The sequence below is a fragment of the Macrotis lagotis genome, chromosome 1 (assembly GCF_037893015.1).
Source record: "Macrotis lagotis isolate mMagLag1 chromosome 1, bilby.v1.9.chrom.fasta, whole genome shotgun sequence".
NCBI lineage: Eukaryota > Metazoa > Chordata > Mammalia > Peramelemorphia > Peramelidae > Macrotis > Macrotis lagotis.
This window is the reverse complement of record NC_133658.1, coordinates 876939615-876960435: the sequence shown is the minus strand read 5'-3', so window position 1 is coordinate 876960435 and position 20821 is coordinate 876939615. Positions and strand designations below refer to the sequence as shown.

General features: G+C 37.3%; 1 protein-coding gene and 1 pseudogene across 1 annotated transcript in view; one reads left to right on the top strand and one right to left on the bottom strand.

The window, feature by feature from the left end:
- The window catches only part of SPEN (spen family transcriptional repressor), a 104863-nt gene that overhangs the window by 2778 nt on the left and 81264 nt on the right, over positions 1-20821 (top strand). The gene's annotated exons all lie outside the window — the stretch shown is intronic.
- LOC141509100 (cytochrome c oxidase subunit 7C, mitochondrial pseudogene) lies at positions 7451-7643 on the bottom strand (annotated as a pseudogene).

Here is a 20821-nt window from a genome sequence, read left to right as displayed (position 1 = left end):
TTCCTTAAAGCTGCATTTAAAGGAAATTTCCCTCCACAGCACACAGCGGACTAATGTTCTTGGTCCGACTAAAATGATCTCTTTGCCTGATTTGTAGCAAGCCGAGTTCCTTGTACTGGGATTTGTGGCTGAAAAGCCTTCTTTCTGAAACGGAATGCACAGATGCACTCCCAGACCCGAGTTTACCTGGTCACACTCCTCAAACCATTTTGGGGGGAGGGCAGTTATTATTTATAGATGGAGCTTTTCCTAGAATTGTCTAGAAGAATGCATTTTAATACACTCTAACAAATTAGCACATATGGTTTAAATGGGGTCCATTTTGTGTAGACGCTGCTTCTCAAATTGGGAGGAAGCCCTTGGCTTGGTGCCAGGGAGGATGACTGGGGATGGACTGGGTACCAGGCAGCACCCTCCCCCAGCAGCCCCATGAATGGGGGGGACGCTTTCTGTTCCTCTTTCTGGTCCTGTTTTGTTTGATTTGGAAGAGATTTCAGGCATTTGTTGGGCAGTTTCTAATGTTATGGCCCTCGCTTTACCCTTAAGGGGGAAAGGAGTAGAACGTGGTGATACTTTTTTAAAGATAGGTCCATTGTTGAAGGATGCGAGTTTAAAATTTCCATCCTTCCTACTCTGTTATCTTTCAGGAAAATTGATGCAGGCAAATGGAGCCCGTGCTCCTAAAGGCCTTATTGCAGTTCTCTGTTTGGTCTCTGGTGCTTAAGATGGGAACAAAAACACTGAATTATTAATGGTGTTATCTGGAAACACCTTAAAAGTTCAGGCTGATTTTCCATGAAAACTCGGACCCCGAATTTCAGTCTTGCGAAGGTTCAGAATAAGTCTCCTTGAGCACCACTGAGACAGGGCGAGGAAGCCCGAGGAAGGAGCCTAAATATAGCAACATTTACCCCAGTCCAGGAGCCAACCTTCCATACTTGTTTTGTTTGTTTGAAATGGGGTTAGCCCAGAAGCTGCTTTTGTTGTCTTTCGCCTCGTCACATTTTGAATAAAAATACATACTGCTAGAAACCAATTAGAACGTTTAATCATTGTTATTAGAAACCTTGTTATTTTGGTATGATAGCTCGCTGGCTTTCAGTGCGTGGGAAATAGGCTTGGGGGAGGGGAGTGATCGCAAAACAAATGAGTTGGGTTTTTTTTTAAAGAATCTGATATACTGGGGTTTTTTTCCTCCCCTTCCTATTCAGTGTTCAGCAGTTTGAAAGTGTCAGTCTCTTCAAAGATAATCTAAGGAATGAGAAGCTTTGCGATACTCTTCTCCAAATTTGGATTTAGCTGTTTCATTTTTAAAAGCATGATAGAATCTGAATCAGCAGGTTTAAGGCTTGTTTAATGATGATATTTTTAAGAGTGACTGAGTTCTTGTCCAATTAAAGATTTCTAGAAAAGGCCAAGTAGGGGAACGATGTTTTGCTAAGTGCCTAGACTCATTGTGACCCCAAGTCTGTATTTTTCTTTTTTGGTTTAGAAGTGAATTGTTAAATTAGAAAGATTCCTGGAGTCTCTTACCACAGGTATGCAGGTACTGTGCTAAGCTTTGGGCTCATCTTTCCTCATCTCTAAGTTAGCGATCATCTCCTGTGGATGTTTTGAGGAAGATGGCATCTGAATGGGCTTCCAGTGATTATTTGTAAAGTATTCAATTAAGCATTTGGCTATAGAACGGAATGTATAACTAAAAGACATAAGCTTAAAGGGTTTGATCTTTTTCATGTGATACTCAGGTGTTCAAGTAGATCATTTGGCAACATAGACGAATGTAACACTCAGTTTCTCATCATGCCTTGCAACATTTTGGAGTAATACAGTTCTATGATGTTGATACTAAATTAATATTTGTTTAATAAAAAATGCTTGCCGGACATTTACTTTGTCTTAGGCACTGTGCTAAGCAGGGGAGGATAGAAAGAAGGGGCATAAACAGTTCTCTCTTAGAGGAACTCATTTAAATGAAGACATAATGTAAATTCTGGATTTAGAGTTGACTGATTTTTTTTCCATATAAGTAATATATTTTTGTAACACCATGAATACTGATTTTTTTATATTAATAAAAGATTAGAAGTCAAATTCTGGGGTTTGATTCTCGTTGTTTACTGCTGATATTGAGCCTGTCACTGAGGTTTTTTTTTTTTGTTTTTTCAGGCCTTGGTTTTCTTTCTTTATAAAGTGTGGATGAGAATGGATTCTCTAAGCTTATCTCCAAGGTCCTTCCAACTTTAAATTCTATGATCATTTTATGCATAGGATTCTAGATCTAGTGCTGTTAGGAACCTCAGAGATCAGCTGTCCAAACCTCCTGTTTTACAGCTAGGCAGACTCAAGGCCCAGAGACATTAACTGACTTATTCAATCACACAGGTGGTGGCATGGCTAAGACTGGGTTTTGAACCAAGGTGGGTTTTTTCCTTAACTACAAATTCAAACTCTCTCCTTGGCCCTTTTAGTCTCCCACTTTTCATTTATGTGATTGCCTTTATTTAAACTGGATCACAGTAAATATACTATTTGTTCTAAAGCCTTTAGTAACACATTAATAACATTAGTAACAATAAATTTCTCTTCCTTTTAAAAATCTAAGGACTACTAGGAATAAAAGTTTTGGTTTTTACAAAGGTTGAGAAGAGATTATATACAACAGCTACATAATTGATTAATTTTATCCCTGGCATAGATAGGGTTGGACTATCTGAAAAACATAAGATATGCCTGTAATTAGGAGTTTTGGATAATGGCTTACAATGTTCTAAGAAAGCCAGAGAAGAACCAGGGAATGTTAATTATTGAAGCAGCCTCATTTTTGGCCCTTGGCTTGATGGACTGTTACCTAGTTTCTACCTGGGAGGTAACTACCTGGAAGGAAACTGTTTCTGGGGGGAACAGACAAAGCAGAGATTTCCCATTTTACAGATGATTCCTTGACTAGTAACTCCAAACCTGTCCATTCATTCTAGATTATGAGGCAGTCTTTCAGCCATTTGAATTGATGTGATAGGCCAGAGTTCTTATCTTTCCTGACCAGGCAGGTTTTCTACAGTTTGTTCTGGAAGAGGATTTTTTTTTTTTATCACTTGCTGCTTCTTTCCCAAGATTGAATTTAGGTTATTCTTTTCAAATAATTACAGTAGCTGAAATCATTGTATCACTTTCACAAATACAAATTGCTTTCCTCACAACACACTGCAATAAAGGATTAAAGGTCAAAGGCCGGGACCAGGCCCCAAGATCAGTGTCTGGGTTTGATTGAACCCTGGCCTTTACCTCTACTCAGCATTCTTTATATTGAAGATTTGAGGGCTTTTTGGAGCTATTCAACTAAGAGACTTCATATCAAATTGAATTTTACTTCCATTATGTGAGTACTATTTGAGTTACAGGTACAGAGAAGGGCATGTATTTAGCTCTGTTTTCCCACCTGTTGTTGTAGTGTTTTCCCCTAAGTCTTTCAGACATTGTTCCATTGTTGATCCTCAAGGCAACTCAGTGACAGTGTTCAATGGAGAGTCTAGAGAAGCCTGGAAGACTGGAGTTCAAATCCTGCCTCAAACACTTTCTAGCTAATCAGTGACCCTGATATTTAAGGCATATTCTTTGCCTTAGTTTCCTTGACTATACAATGAGTATCATAATAGCACCTACCTCTCAGGACTTGGTGATGATTAAATGAGGTAACTGTGAAAGTCTTAGAACTGTGCCTGGACCACAGTAGCTGCTTAATAAATCATCCCTTTTTCTGAAAGGCAGACACCCAAAGAAAATTGGACCACAAGTGATGGCAGAGCAAAGACAAACATTGTGGGGCATTGAGTCATTTTATAATGTTGTAATTGTGATTCTTTTGAATTTAATGAACCTTTTAAAAAGGTTTCTGAAATGTTGAATTATGTTCAGAGTGCTTATGTGTTTGCCGATGAATGTTTGGGAAGATTGGGAGGCTTTCAAGCAGGGGTGGGGAATGACCAACTGATGGGCTGCAAAATCATTTGATCTGACCCTGCCAAGGACTAGAAATTCAATAAATCTATGAACTTTTTAGGGGTGAATTAAATATTTGTAAAAAAACAGCCTTCACTTGATTTTATTTATTTCCAAATGACCCTTGGCACAATAAAGGTTCCCTTCCCCTACTTTAAAGTTAAAACAGTGGGGAGGCATCTCTTAGAATGCACCCATTTTCCAGAGTGAACGTGAATGTTTATTTCACATAAATGTTTGTTATTGGGATAAATTTTTACCAGTGTATAAATTAAAATTGACTTGAAAGAGATATCTTTAAAATAATACTGATCGGGGCGGCTAGGTGGCGCAGTGGATAGAGCACCGGCCCTGGAGTCAGGAGTACCTGAGTTCAAATCCGGCCTCAGACACTTAATAATTACCTGGCCGTGTGGCCTTGGGCAAGCCACTTAACCCCATTGCCTTGCAAAAACTAAAAAAAAAATAACAATACTGATCTCTGTGAGTCCAGCAGCAATAGGATAGAGAGGTGACTGAACTCTGAAAGAGGACATTGCTTAGAACCAGTTAGATAGAAATAAACAGAAATAAGGTTGAACAGAGTCTCAGTAGTGTTGCCACAAAGCATGTGCAATTGGGGAATGTATAATAATCCGAAAGTTCATGCTTTAGATTAACAGTATTGTTATTTTTTGTTTTTAGTTTTTACAAGGTAAATGGGGTTAAGTGGCTTGCCCAAGGCCACACGGCCAGGTAATTATTAAGTGTCTGAGGTCGGATTTGAACTCAGATCCTCCTGACTCCAGGGCCGGTGCTCTATCCACTGCGCCACCTAGCCGCCCCCGTATTGTTATTTTTAATAATCTTTCAAAAGTTAAAAAAAAAAACTATGGTCTGAGAAAAAGTACTGACCAAAGAGTTGAGATCTGGACTCTAGTGACACGGTTGATAACAGTGCTAGGTATGACATTAGGAACATTTGGGTTGAATATTGCCTTAGACATTTACTACAACTGGATGACTTCAGTTTCCTCATCTGTAAAAAGAGGGGGCTGGACTTGATGACCTTTGTCGCTTTTAGCTGCACAAGTTTAACTCAGTGATCTATAATATTGCTCTGTTTCTCCCTGGACCTCAGTTTCCCCTCTTTGTACCATGGCAGTTGACTCTCCAAGGTTGCTCTAGTTTGTACCTCAGCTGTGAAAGGAAGCTTATCCCAGTCCTTTTATGCCATCTCCAGGAAGAGGGAGAGCTGGCAGAGTTTGGATGGACCATGTCTTGGGACTGTTCTGCTTTGACTATATCCTCCTCAGATCTTCAGCTGGTTTTTTTCTGCACATTTTTTCTGATCATCTCCCATTGAAGATGTGCAAAATCATCTCATTAAAATTCTTTGGGCAGTGCTGAGAAAATAGGCTATGCACATGTAATAACTCGACCTTGTGTCCACTGAATTTTTTTTCCTTAATCAGGAAAGAAAAATGATTCCTGACATGGAATGAGGCAAATCGGAAATAAGGGAATAAGCATTTATTATGCATAGCATCCACTACTTAGGCCCTTTACTAAGAGGTCTACAAATATTATCTTATTTAATCCTCACAACAATTTGGAAGGTTATGTGCTATTATGATTTCCATTTTACAGATGAGGAAACTGAGCCAGACAAGGTAAGTGATTTGCCTGAAGTCACAGGTAGTAAGTATCTGAGGCAGGATTTGAACTTACACCTTCTTGACTCTGAGCCTGGTGGTCTATCCATTGTACTACTAGAAGTCTTAGTGACTTCTAAGAATGTAAATGGACTAAAACATTGACTTGGCAATTATTTGCATAACCTACATAACCTTGGAAATATAAGTATACTTATATCATTGTATTTATGTTTCATTCTGGCAGTAGAAATTTATATAATTTTTGTGGTAGTTAAAAATAGATTCTTTTAATTTTGGTTGGATACTTACGTTCACTTTTATTTTTTGGATTTTATTTTTTGTAAAGATTTTTGTAAAAATTTTTCTTTTTTGTTTATTGTAAGAGTCCCTGAACAGCTTTTTGATTTACTGGAACACAGTTACTGAGAGCTTTTTGGATTTGATCTACTTGATAAAAGTTAAATTTATTTTATTAAGAGCTTTTCATTTAGTCAGGCTGATGACAACTGAATGTTCCCCGAAGTAACTGTGTAACAATTCCAGAGATTTCTGACATTAAATCAGAAAATGCTTCCCCCCCCTTTCCTAAGAGCCACACCTCATGTTTTATTTGCAGTCATTTATGAGTTCACCTTGAATAATGAATTGGACTAAGTGGCATAATTGTATTGGTTGAATTAAGATTATCAAAATCATCAGAAATGATTTTTTTCTAAAAGATTTTTGAGCAGGTTTAGTAAATTATTTTTCAAAATGGATCACATATTTACTTGCTTCAAGGTCTCTCAACAAAGATTGGTAGTTACAACTGTAACATTTTTGAAAATAAAGTAAAAATCGTGCCCAAGATGGACGACTATCTATTATGTAAAGAACATTCTTGGTTTTGAGGGTAAGTGGCTTGTTCACCCTGGAAAAGTTGCTGGGTTGCTTGCTTTCTGTGACCCTGAGCCAAAAATGGGTGGTAGTTTATTTGGCCAATTAGACTGATAATGCAAGAGAGTAACACTGAAATCAGGAGGTACTGAGAAGAACTGGGTGAAATAGTGAATAATAGAAAACTGATTTCAAGGTTCAACTTAAGTCTCTGAGCAGGGTTTCAGGCTCCCTTAGGGAAAAGCACATGATCAGGAGGATGAGAATGGACCTTGTGAAACCTGTTGATGCCTTGAACTGGAAAAGAGCTTTGTGTTCTTCTGTGGTAAATGGTTACTGAGGACTGGACAAAGGTTCAGTTTTGTTGAGCATCTTTGCAAATGGGACTTGAGCAAATCTCACCCTTCATGACTGTGTTTACAGGACATTGGTAATGAAACCAATGAAGTGATTTGCTTTTTGCTGACTAATCTTTTGAACTGCTTTTCTTTTATGGCTGTGGGTGATTTTTGGTAGAGTATGTATATGCTTGTTATAGAGCTGAAATACATATCTTAATGGATTATCCTTCTGGTTGAAGCTTTCTTTTTATATATGAAAAAAACTAGGACCCACAGAAGGAAAATGACTCTCTCAAGGACATATAAAGTATACTAAACAACAGACCTAGAATTTTAGACCATGTTCTATGTTCTTCCTATTATTATGGGCTCCATTCAAGCCTCATAGAAGATTGTGCTTTGTAAATACTTTATGTAAATTGGGTATTATGTTGATTTTTTTTTTTATGTAGAACTATGCCCCTCCTCTTTTTTCATTCAGTAGATTTATTTACAAAGATCTACACTTATGGTAAATAATTTGCTTACTTCATTCTTCAAAACTGCTTTAATAGGTTGTTGTTCTTCTGGAAATCTTGATTTCTGATTAGGAGGATCTTATTTCTTAAGCAGCTGATGTCTTACTATATAAAGAAAGGTGTAGAAAATCCAGATCCAAAGAATACAGCCATCATTGCCAGCAACCACCATTTGTTTTCCACTGAAAAGGACAGGTTCTTTCCTGGGCCCTCCTCATAGTGGCTCTGTGAACCAAGGAGGTGGAGAACCGATGCAAGCACTGCCCCAACATTTTGCTGCCAAGGGCTCTTGCAACCACCTCTGAGGAGGCCCTTCTCTTACTAAAAAGAATAGTCGTATAAAAGAGGCAAGGGTACACTTAATCTTGTCTTTATATATTGTTTCCCTCTTTACTGAACACCTTTAACGTGTCATTTGGAGTCTATAATAACTGATTGAATCTCAAACATTAGGAGACAGGTTGAGAGATCAAGTGACTTACCCAAAGTCACATGGCTCTGCAGGAACTAGACTATTTTAACTAAAATGTTTGAGACTAGTATTTTTTTGGCACATCATCTGTCTTGTGAAAGCTCATTCAGTGGAGGCCATCCATTTGGCTTTTTGTGAAGAATCAACATTTGTCAAAAAAAAAGACATTTGTAAAGAAAGTTGAAGCATTCAAGTGATATGAATGAAGCATTTAAAAAAATTTATGAAGTAGAAGAACCAAAGTTATTTTGGGGTAGAATTTTTGGAATTTTTTAGTGTCTTTAAAGGGTTAGTAAAATAAAAGTATTTTCAAATATTCTCAGTAATAATGATTTAGTGTATGAGCACAGCATGGAATCAACATGTACATGAGGTTCAGTGAAAAGTGCATCACCAGATGAGATCTGGATTTGAATCTTGCTTCTGACTCAATGTTAGCGGGTTGTATTTCATGAGTACAAAAAGGTCTGTTGACCTTTTTGAACTTCACAGTCTTAATCTGTAACCTTAGGATACTAGACTCTACAACCCAAGGGGTTGTTCAGAGAGGATCAAATTAAGTGTGAAATATAAAGTACATTTTACATTTTTTGGTACAGTAGTGATCTCAGATGATCATTTGTCTTGTCCAAGCTGAGCAAGAGTCCCCTCCCCAGCATCTAGACTAGAGTTCATTGAATTTTTCCTTGAATATCTGATAAAGGGAAGAAATATTAATCACCTTCTAAGGGTCTCCCACTCCCCCATTGTTGGGAAGTTTTTCCTTATATTTAGGATAAGTTTGACAGTATTATTATTTAACTTTATTAAAATGAACTCTGGGGAATTATTATTCCCTTCTGCTATTTCTAATAGGAATTTTTTTCATTTAAAGGATGAAACTAAAAACAATTGATTATATTTGGGCATTTTATACTTAATGCTTTGTGCAACTTGACATTCAAACAACTCTTTAAACTCAGAAACAAAGCAAACTTTGACTGACCTGAAGAGAAAGCTCAGCCAGATCTAGGTGTATGCTTGAATGAACTTTTGGTTCTTTCTAGCTGTGACTAGAATCATATGTTTTCAAGTTATCATTAGAAGAGTTAACCCTCATTACTCTAGACTGGGAACTGACCAAGCAATTCAAGATATTTCGGCACTGAGCTGGCTCTCATAGACTGACACAGTTAGAATCCTGTTTCTCTGGTTCGATTAAGCTTCCTTTTGAAGGATAAGATCACATTTGAAATCATATTACCTTTTGAACACTCTAACCATTAAAAAAAAGTTTTATTAGCATATGTATTCTGTATTTATGGGAGGGTAAGATAGTTGTTTTCTATTTGTGGTAGTCCTAGAATAGTCTAGGTGGTCCCTCAATGGAATAATCCATACTGTCTTGACAATGTCTACCTGAATTGTCAAAGATAATGTTATTTTCCTTCTTTTCCAGAAGTTTAAAATATCAAATTCTTTGGTTACTTAATAATGATCATCCATCAGCACCTAAAACGATTTGTGATTTATTACTCTTGGAGTTTTTCGTCCATCAGGGAGATTAAGATTATTTGTGCCTATGCCATTAGCACTATTAAATAATTTTAGGATTTGTATATTTTGATTTACATTGTAAAGTTTTACTTAGTTTTAGGAGTACTTTCATGTAGCTTGAATTTTTACTTGGTTAATAATGGAATTAGACTGAGATGAATCCAAGTGTTGAGGATTCCTTAAATTAAATTATTTTGGTTAATTTTTTTCTTTATACTTGGGTCATTTCAGATATTTCAAAGACTTGGTGATGCCATACTTTTTTTATAACAAAAGAAATATAAGTAAATGAGGAGGAATCTCTGGATTTTCTTTTTTCTTAAATATAGATGTATTAGTTATGATCCTGTTTGGGCAGTTCTGATTTAATTGATTATACCAATTTAAACTCACTATAGAGCTTCAGGGTTACCAAAATGGGAAAATTCAATTGATATTAGAAAATGGTTATTTCTAAACTGAGTGGAAACCAATCTACAAATGGGGTGGAATGGGTTTCAAGTATAGTGTAATATGGAGAACTGGCATCAGAATCAAGATCTGGGTTCAAGTGGTGCCTTTGACACAATACTAGTTGGGGTACTGACAAAGCTGACCAGGGAATCCCTACACAATTCTCCACTGATTATTATATTATAGAGAAAGTACAGATCTGCATTTGGTAGAGGGAGTTTCTACTCTTGGAAGTTCCTTTTGGCAATGAAATAATAGATCTAGTCTTTATTCATATCATCAAATAGTAATATCTCTCATAAAGAATTTTCGATAATGTGACAAATATTGCCCTTTTCATGTAGAATGGAACAAGAGACTTTAGGTGGCTCATACAGTCATAATGAATTAGAATTTGAACTCACTATCTGGGTCCCAAAGGAATCTTTTTTTTTTATATGGGAAAAGTCAGTTAATTGGTTCTGCTACAATTAATAGCTCAACCAAGTTTATTGTTTTACTTCCTTTGTCTTTATTATGTTGTTACACATAAACTACTCTTGGTGTTCTATGCTACATACATGCAACATTCATATGAACATTGATCATTTTCTTTTTTGAAAGGTTCAGCTTTTAAAATATTAGCAAAGGGGATGGGGTGGGAATTCTACAAAGCTATTATTGGTTTGCTGTAGTAGAAGATATTTAGACTGTCCTAGGTTGGGTTTAGTTAGTTTCTAACTGTAGTGGAGGTCTCACCCACCCAGGATCACTAACCTCTAAGAGGAGTAGGGAATTTTGAAGCAAATACTAACTGGATGTAAAGCAGAGTATACCTACTGTGTGCTGGCATTGTGCCAAAAGCCTTATAACTATAGCCTCCTTTGAGATTATTTATCCAGTTGAACTAAGAGTTGGGCTAGATGGACTGGAAGGGTCCTCTTTAGCAAGACGATAAGTCTGCCAGAGCTGCCTAAATGGAGTACCATCTCAGCCTGTGAACTCTTGTGGATCAAGAGAATTGGAAACTTAGACACCTGGAAAGACATGGCAGCTGTCTGCAGCTTATAGAGTTGTCTTTTAGGAGTTTTGTGTTAAGAGGAATATTGTGGAAGTTGCATTTTCCTTCTGGAGCATAGGTCTGAAGACCTGTTTCATGGTATGACTCAGGAAGGCAATTGTTCATTGGTAGGAGTAGTTATGGGAAATAGAAGTATGTGGTAATTCTTTACTCTGATTTAAGGATAGTTGCAAAAGCCTTGACTAAAGTTAATCATTGTATTTGTATTGCTAATCCACCTAGCAAAGACCAACAGCTGGTGCTTTTGGGAAATAGTTGAGAAATGATTAAATTTATTTACCCTAGCAAACTGATGACCCCCGTTCAGTAGTTTTATACAATTTATGTTCCATTGGCAGTCACAAAGTCGGTTTCTTTTGCTTCTCAATAAAAAGTGACTATTAAAACTAGAAAAAGGGCAGAAAAATCAAAAGACCACTGGTTATTCAGATGAGCAGGCTAGGGGAGGTCTTGAAAGTTGTGACTTCCTCCAAGGTCATATGGCTAGTTAGCTGTACTCAGAGTTCTTTGACTTTGTCTCCTGTCCATATCCTTTGAACTACTCTCAAAGACAATAGTGTGATTGAGAGCACTAAAATTTTATTATCTTGAGACTTGTTCAGGAGAATGAAGACTTATTGTAGTAAACTAAATATTTTGGAAATTAGGAAGATTGTTTTGGTTAGTTTCTGTGTACTCAGGAAAACTGAATGCAGTATGGAATGTTCAATACCTTGAATTTGATGATATGGTTTAGATTCCATTCAAATAAAACTCATGTTTCTGTATTTTGAAATATGAGGTAAAGGATGATCAACTGAGGCAATAGTTTTCCTTTAAAAAAAAACCTTAATGGGGTGGCTAGGTGGCCCAGTGGATAAAGCACCGGCCCAGGAGTCAGGAGTACCTGGGTTCAAATCCGGTCTCAAACACTTAATAATTACCTAGCTGTGTGGCCTTGGGCAAGCCACTTAACCCCATTTGTCTTGCAAAAAAAAAAAACCTAAAAGAAAAAAAAAACCCTAATAATTAATTTCCGGTGAATGATGTTTTACTTTTATTGAACTCTGTAGTCAAGATTTATTTTATTAAGTTGGTAGTCTAAAATTTTTTTCTGACTAATTTTTCTACATAAGAGAGTACATTAGATATTTGTAATGTGTGTTCTTTTAGCAACACAAAAGCAGAGCCTTTGTGTCAGATATACGCTGGAATGTTAATTTTAGTGGAGTCTTTCACCAACATGAAGGTTAAACCTTCACATTTCTTCTGTGTTTTTATAAGCTACATTAGCCGTTTATTTTCTTTCTGTCCGTCCTATTCAGAAAGGGTTTTGTGACAGACACTTGGTAGGGTTGTGCTTTGACCTGATGTCTGGTTGGGGGGGGAAGCTTAGAACCAGCATAGCAAAGTTAAAATTCACCATCAGAGCATATGAAGATTAGAAGGAATTGGAGATATGGAACCTGGAGAGATGAAGCCTCAGGTGGGATGTGTTTGGGTGACCATTCAAAATTTGAAAAGCTGGCACAGTAAGAATGATTTAGGCTTGTTCTTTTTTTTTTTAATTTTATTTTATTTAAGGCAATGGGGTTAAGTGACTTGCCCAAGGTCACACAGCTAGGCACTGATTAAGTGTTTGAGGCTAGATTTGAACTCAGGTCTTCCTGACTCCAGGGCTGATGCTCTATGTACTGTGCTACCTAGCTGCCCCCTAGGCTTGCTCTTTTTGGCCTTGGAAGGCAGGACTAGGATCAATATAGAAAAAAGTTGGAAAGAGTAAGGTGAATTTAGAGTAAAATAGTGCTGCCCAGAGTAAGATCTTGGGAGAGGCAGGCTCCATTAGGTTTGGGTGGCCACTTGTCAACTCTGCAGATGGTCTTGGTTAGTCCTGGGGAGGGAAGGGAGACTCTAGACTCTTGACACCCACAACTCAGGTCCTGTCATTTGTACCAGTTCTTAGGTTCCAAATTTAGTAAGTACTAAGTGGGTTACCAAGGTTCAAACACAGAACTTTCCCCTTTTATGGCCAGCTGACTTAGAGAAACCAAGGGTGGTTGGCTAATGTTGGGGTTCCTAGTCTGGCATAGGACACACCAATGTTGTAACCAAGTCTTCATCTGATGTTCTCTAAACTATAAAATTAATGGGATAATGAATAGGTGTCACTTATGGCACTTTGAGGTTTGTAAATGTTGTACAAATATTATCTCATTTTACCCTCAGAACAACCCTGGGGAGGTAGGTGCTGTCATTATCCCAGTTTTATAACTGAGGAAATTGAGGTTAATGGAAGTTAAGTGATTTGTTCAGGGTCACACTGGAGTGTATCTAAGGGTGGATTTGAACTTAGGTTTTCCTGACTTCAGAAGCACGTGGGTAGCCAGAATAGTTCTATGATCATTGTTCCCATTTATGATCAGGGTCCCATTGTTAACTACTTAAAAGAGTTCTGAACTTGGATGGGGAAAAATAACTTTATTTTCACTAAACTGTATTGGAAATTTAGTGTTTGCTTCGATTATGAATGTAGGCAATAAACCACAATAATATTATTTAGTTTTTTTTTTTGCAAGATAATGGGGGTTAAGTGGCTTGCCCAAGGCCACACAGCTAAGTAATTATTTTCTGAGGCAGGATTTGAACTCAGGTCTTCCTGACTCCAGGGCCAGTGCTCTAGCCACTGCGCCACCTAGGCGCCCCATAGACCACAGTAATATTAGACTTCTCCAGACCACCACAGAAGTCCAGGATAGTAAAAAAAAGTCAGTTCCCCTTCAAGTGTCTTTCAATGATGGAAGTACATTGATGCTTGATTTAGACAGCAAAGCCTATTGATTTAGTAGTTGGCTGTGGTGGGTTGTTATGTTCCTAAAAAATGGATACTCTTTCCAGTCTGGTGATGAGTGGCTCAATTTCACTGGTACTCAGGGAGTCATGCCTTGGGGTTCATGTTTATTAGGCTTTCACATTCTTGTTCCCCAAGGACAATTAGGTGGTAGCATTAGGAAGACTCATCAACTTGATCTCTAATCTAGCCTCAGACACTTCCTAGCTGAGTTGACCCTAGGCAGGTCACTTCATCCTGTTTGCCTCAGTTTCCTTATCTGTAAAATGAGGAAGAAATAGCAAACCACTCTAGTATCTGTGCCAAGAGGGTTGGGCACAATTGAAAAATGATTAAACCATAATTCTTGTTCCCCTGGTAAAGCTGGGGAGAGTAGAGCATTCTACTCCAGAACTGAGCCTCCAAGGAGGACTTGAGTCATAGTAAGGGAATGAAATTAAGGGAAAAACTCACATCGTTACTTTAAAATTAAATGTCTGTGGATTTCAATTTTCAGAATACCATATCATTTTGTCTTACCTAGCATAGATATTTATAGCTTTTACTTAACTTTTTTCAGCTTTCTGGAGTGTAGTTTGTGGACAGGATCACCAGAAGTCACTGTTAAATTAACATATCCTTCCACATGCTTTGCAGCAACAGTTTTTCTTTTTTTTAAAACTTCTTTATTATATGTTGCTTTTTAAAATTGCTCAGGATTTAGACTGCTTTTTTTAAATTAACTTTTGCTTTGTGTTCAGTGCCCATACCTTGTAACTCATAGTGTTCATAGGCTTTTCTATCACCTCATTCCTTCTGATCACCATTTGTTCCCTACATTTCTCTTTTCTCTCATAAGTATTTTCATTTATAGTTTTTTTTTTTTAGTTTTTGCAAGGCAGTGGGGTTAAATGGCTTGCCCAAGGCCATACAGCTAAGTCATTATTAAGTGTCTGAGGCCGGATTTGAACTCAGGTACTCCTGACTCCAGGATCCACTGCACCACCTAGCCTCCCCTCATTTATAGACCTTTATGAATAAAGAATTTAAAATTCTCTGACCTTTCAAGACCACTTAAGCAGTTTATACAACAGATTCCTGTTGGACTTAACTACAGAAGGTAGCATTTGTTCTAGTATTTAGTGTGCCAGAATTTATAGATTTAATGGCATTTATGCCACTTTAGAGAATTCTGGTAATTCTGATGGTTATTGTCCTGAGAGACTCTGAAAAATCCTCCTTATATAGTGCCTAATTCTCAGGTGACAAATCTCAACAAACTTTGTGGGTCTTTTGCCCAGTTCATTGCCAGACTCAATAGAGTTGTTGCAGTGAAAAAGAAATTTGTAATCTGACAATGACTGTGGTGTTGAATTAAATGACTTTGCCAAGGCCATACAGCTAGTAAGTGTCTGAGATTTGAACTTGGGTCCTTTCTTTTTTTAGATATGAAATTTACTTTAATTATATTCTTAAAATCTAAACTTTAAAAAATGAGTATCTCTAATATATCCCAGCATAATATACAAAAAAAAATTATATAGGAAACCATGATGCTATCTTTATATGTCTATATGTTTGTTATATACATCTATATATACATATATACAAATTACTTTTTTTTTGTTTTTGTTTTTGTCTGGTTCTTCTGACAGCAGAACCTGTTCTCTTATCCACCTTGCTACCTACCTGCCTGGGGCATGGGTTTGGATAAGTCACCTTATTGTATGGAGCCTCTAAAATGAGGGGATTCTAAGCTCCACACTCTTGGTATGAGCCATGGGAAGGACTTAGTGGAATGAACCTTTTCCCCGTTACCATTAATAATCCTTCTAGTTTCTAAGTCTCATTTCTTGTCTTGGATTTCAAATTATTCAGTTGAGTTTATCTTTATTAATAGCTTTTTCCAATGTGGGTTTTAATCTCCTTCAAGACTTAACCATTACAGATATACTACTTACCTTACAATGTTTAGCTTGTAGGAACCAGAAGAAATAACACTATCAAGGGTGTTAGCAGGTGTCTTGTATCTTATTTAATTGAGTGAGATTTGGTATTTTTACAGTTTACTGTAAGTAGCGACTCCACTTGCCAGTGTCACTGCATTTGACAGATATGCCTGTTACTACTTGGTCCCATAGTCTGTAAAGCCTAGTTATTTTCCTTTCCCCTTCTTGGGCCTTCATTTTCTAGTGTACAAAAATGAGAGAGATTGGATTTGAACTTTCATAGAGTAAACATTTCTGATCAATATTTAATGTTCGGGGGCGGCTAGGTGGTGCAGTGGATAAAGCACCGGCCCTGGAGTCAGGAATACCTGGGTTCAAATCCGGTCTCAGACACTTAATAATTACTTAGCTGTGTGGCCTTGGGCAAGCCACTTAACCCCATTGCCTAGCAAAAACCTAAAAAAAAAATTTAATGTTCAATGAATCCAGGCAGCAGAAATAGGCTATCTTTAAGATAAAGTTTTGACTTTGGAGGAAGCTTTTTTTTTTGGTTTTTCAAGACTTTGGAGTTAAGTGACTTGCCCAAGGTCACACAGCTAGGTAATTATTATTAAGTGTCTGAGGCCGGATTTGAACTCAGGTCCTCCTGACTCCAGGGCTGGTGCTCTGTCCATTGCACCACCTAGCTGCCCTCTGGAGGAAGCTTTCCATATAGGTGTTTAATACATTTCTTGAATTTTTTTTCTTCCTTTCACTGGCCCTTCTTATGTTAGATAAGAAAATTCCTTTAAGAAGAGTAAGACTTGTGTGGCAGCTAGGTGGCGCAGTGGATAGAGCACCAGCCCTGGAGTCAGGAGGACCTGAATTCAAGTCCTGCCTCAGACACTTAATAATAATTACCTAGCTGTGTGGCCTTGGGCAGCTCACTTAATCCCATTGCCTTGCAAAATCCTTTAAAAAAATAAAGAGTAAGACTTGGGGCTGCTAAAGAATAAGACTTTGATAAACTACTGCCTTTCTCTTTTTCCCCTTCTTCCTTAAGCTTTGTAGGGCTTCATTTTAATTGACACATTCTGAAGAAGGCAAGTCCTAGAATGGGATGGTTGCACTATTTCTCATCTCAGATTCATTGTTATTAGAAAGAGAAGGAAATGGAAAAAAATGTACTCCGAAGCCTAACATGTTTAGTCACTTGTTTCCTAGGGATACTAGGAACTATATGCTGGAACTATAATTTTTACTTTCTTGTCTCACCAGATCAGCAGAACCAGTCATCTAAGTGTATGAAGTCTATGGGCCCCCATTTCTGATTTATCAGGTTCAAGGGAAGAGGCTCCAGAAGGGGTTGCATTGCAAGGGAAAAAGGTTCATATTGCAGGCCTAATAATTAATGACCATAGATTAGGTTTGGAACAGAAAGGAAGAGGTATTTTTAATCTTAGTACTCCTAGCACCTAGCACTGGTGTCCTACACAGTATGGTAGGTAGGCAGCCCCTTAATAAAGACTAATGAAATTAAGAGAGCTCACCTCTGGGAGTTACAAATAAGCTTTTGTATTTTCTTACCTTTCTTAGCCAGCTCTGAGATCACCCTAGGGCAGGAAAACCCCTGAGAATGCCATCTTTAAAGAAGTCTGCCAACATTATAAAATGGTGGTAGGGTCTATGGTGCCCCTTTCCATTTGATTGCATTTTGCTCTAAAATTGTTCCAAACACACATGGCTCCTGTGCTCTTCTTGTGGCATAATTTTAAAGATCATGTTTTAGCATTGAAATATGATCTTTGCAAGGGATGTGTCCCCTAAATTTTACATTGAAATACTCTTTCTTAGAGAAGTCATATGTGTATTATATTGCTCCATTAATGTGTCTTATAAGTATCATTGCTGTTCTCTTTTGGATCAGATGACATGAGGCAGTGTAGTTTTCCTGGGAGTCTAGCCAAGAAAGATGTAGTTGAGATCAGGAGTGGAGCTGGTTTGATCATGAGACAGATTTATCTCTTCCTTAGACATGAAATGGGGGTGAGGGGAGCATAATTAATGAATGTTAAGACATCTTTCATAACTGTTAATTGAAACTTTTCTGATAGGGTCCTAAGGAAATATTTCCAACAAGGAGAATGAAATTAGGTTTTTTTCTCCTCCACTTAAGTGTTGGAAGATAGTACAATGAGACCCAATTGAACAGCCAAATTTCAAGAGTAGCTAAGTGTTTAGATTGATGCAGCATTTATAACAAATTAGAATAGCCAAATCTCATCCCTTTTCCCCACTAAAAGATAATATGCCTCAGAAAAAGTTCACCTTATACTAGAGAATAAATATTAATTTTTAGTGGTGACCTTTGACTACCCAGCATGGTATGAAAACCTATTTTTTCCTGGCCCCAAACCAAATATCTTTATTTATCTTATGTAAATCTGATAAAGAAAATATTTGCATAATAGTACAAATTGAAAGTCTACAACAAATAAATTTTAATTTATTTAGATGACTGTTTTTTGGACTGAACTTGAACTGCTACCTTGATAATTGAGAACTTCTGAGAATCCTTTGGTGCCCTGTCCACTGGTGTAGTGATACATCATTCATTCTTTTTCATCCTGTGATATTCTTGTTCATGATGTTCCATAAATCTTACACAGTCTTAAAATACACTGGGGGAGAAAGAAACCAATTTAATATTAAAAGCTTAATTTGTGCCACATAATTAACAGTTATGTAGAGCTCATTATTTTAGTGCACAAAGATTTTTTATCATTGAATTGTAGGTTTTACAAATCTATTCTGTTCTAAAAGTTTTTGGAAATCAAATTGGATTTTCATTTCTTCAGAAATATTCTTCTGTTATCACCTGTTAAATGAGAAAGACATCTAACAACTCTAGATAAGTTGTGAATGGAGTATAATTTGGCAGGAAGTATGGTTCCTTATGTTAAAGGAAGATTTTATGCCAGGTGTTGGTTTAAAGACCTGACAGAAGGGTCTGGAGAGGAAAAGGGTGGCTTGAAAACTATATGCATGTATCTGCATAATGAGCATGGAAAAAAAGTTGTCAGGAATTTCTGATAGGTTCTGTTTTGTAAATACCTAAAACTGATGGTGTTCATCAGGAGAGGAAGGAAAACCTATTTACTCCCCACCTTTGCTACTGAAAACTCAGGTGCCTGTGGACAGCTTCTCTTTTGGTTTTCTTAGGTGTAAAGTGAGGAGGTTGAACTAAAGGCATCTTCCTATCTCTGTTACTGTTACCTTTTGTCTTTTAAATAAAAAAAATTAGAGATGATTAAAATCACAAATTCTATTTTTGATCCTGGCTATTTTTTTAATTTTTTGTTTTGGAGTCAGTCAGGTTTAGTGACTTGCCCAGGGTCACACAGCAAGTATCTGAATTCAAATTTGAACTCAGGGCTCCTTTCTCCAGGAGCCGCCTAGTTGCTTCTCCTGATTATTTGTTAAACTACCCTTAGGGAGCTAAAACTGGTTCTTAGTTACGTTTGTTTCTCAGTGTTCTGCAGGGCTTCCTGAATCATGTTGGCCTCTTTCTCAGTTTCTGCCATTCTTTGTTCCCTCTCTCTTTCCTTTATTACTTGTCTTCCTCTTTTCTTAATATGTATACCTCTTATGCTGTTTTTCCACTTCATTAATTGCACTTTTCTGGCTGACACAAGCTTCTCCTTGACTCACAGGATCCTTCCTTTTAACCCCAGTGTTCTTAGAACAGTGATTATGTATCATGGGAGCAAATCTTACTCAGCAAATATTAAGTGCCAGGCCCTGTGTCAACACTGGGAATACAAATCCAAATAAAATCTTTGAAGGACAGTCTCTTCTTGAAGGAGAACTTACAATCCAGTGAGCAAAGACAGTATAAAGAAGAAAACTGAAAGGTGGAAAGAGGGGAGGTGCCCTAAGTTGAAGAAAATACAGCTGGTTGGTGGGATCTGGGAGGCAAGCTGCACAGCCCTTGTTCTGCTCTGCTTTCCAGGCAGAGGGTCTGATCAGAAGGGCAGAAAGTTACTCATGAGAGGTGATCACCAAGGCTTGATTCAGCTTGGCAGCATAATAAGATTTCCCTCTCTAGAATTGAGAAATCAGAGTTGCAGATACTTCAAGGACAGTGGTAGGTGCAGCTTATTTTCAGCTGTGACCAAATGGTGGTATCATCAGTAATATTTTTCAAGAAACATGTTTCTGAAAAGTGGGAGAGGATAGACAAACTTTTTATGAGTGGGTTGTGATTTGCACTGGCGAGGGAAACCATGTTGATAAAACAACATCCATTAAGTATTGATGGGATCTGCTGACATTGACCTACTAGCTGATAGATATGGCTAGCATTTTACTTTTCCTAGGAGAATTGAACAGTGAATTAAAGGAACCAAAATCTAAGTGTGATTTGACAATAGAAGTCTTGTTCCCTTGGTAACATCAATAAAAGGCACTAATTTTATCTCAAAAACATTTTCTAGAAGCCCTTTAAAGGAGTTTAAAGTATAAATATTGTACTTGGAAGAAATGTCATGAAAACCTTAGCATCTTATCAGGATTTGTTTACTAGGTCTCCTTGGATCCTATGGGAATGGGACATAGATTTGTTTTTTGATGGGAGGTGTTGATGAGGTCATGATGGTGGCCATTGTTTGAAAAGAGAACCCTATTAGGTAGAGCAGGGTGTGTTACAAAATGATGGAGAAGGAACTGAATTAGCTTGTTTTAATGCTCTGCAGTAGGAGTGGGCATCACATTTTTATTGTTCATATTTTTGTCTGTTAACTTTGCTACTTTGCAGTTGTCTCACTGTCCTCTAGTTTATGGGATGCAACTATGGAACCTGGATAAAACTGAAAGAAGAGAAGGGGAACCAACTTTCTCTGCTACTCTCGTGAAAATCTTTTAACACTTCCCATGGTGATAATTTATCACCTCAATATTTCTGTATCTTTGTAGTACATTTTTACATTGATAACTCTTTTCTAAATTTATCTTCAAAGATTCCCAGTAAGTGAAATTATTGTTCAGTGAGAAATGATAGTCATAAGCTATAAGTCACAAAGTTTAGATGAGAGCCCTGATTTTATAACCTGAAAAGAGTTTTTTCTTAGACATGAAAATCACCATTAAAATTGCCTAATCCACTTAATATGTTTTCTCTAAGAGAGAATTATATT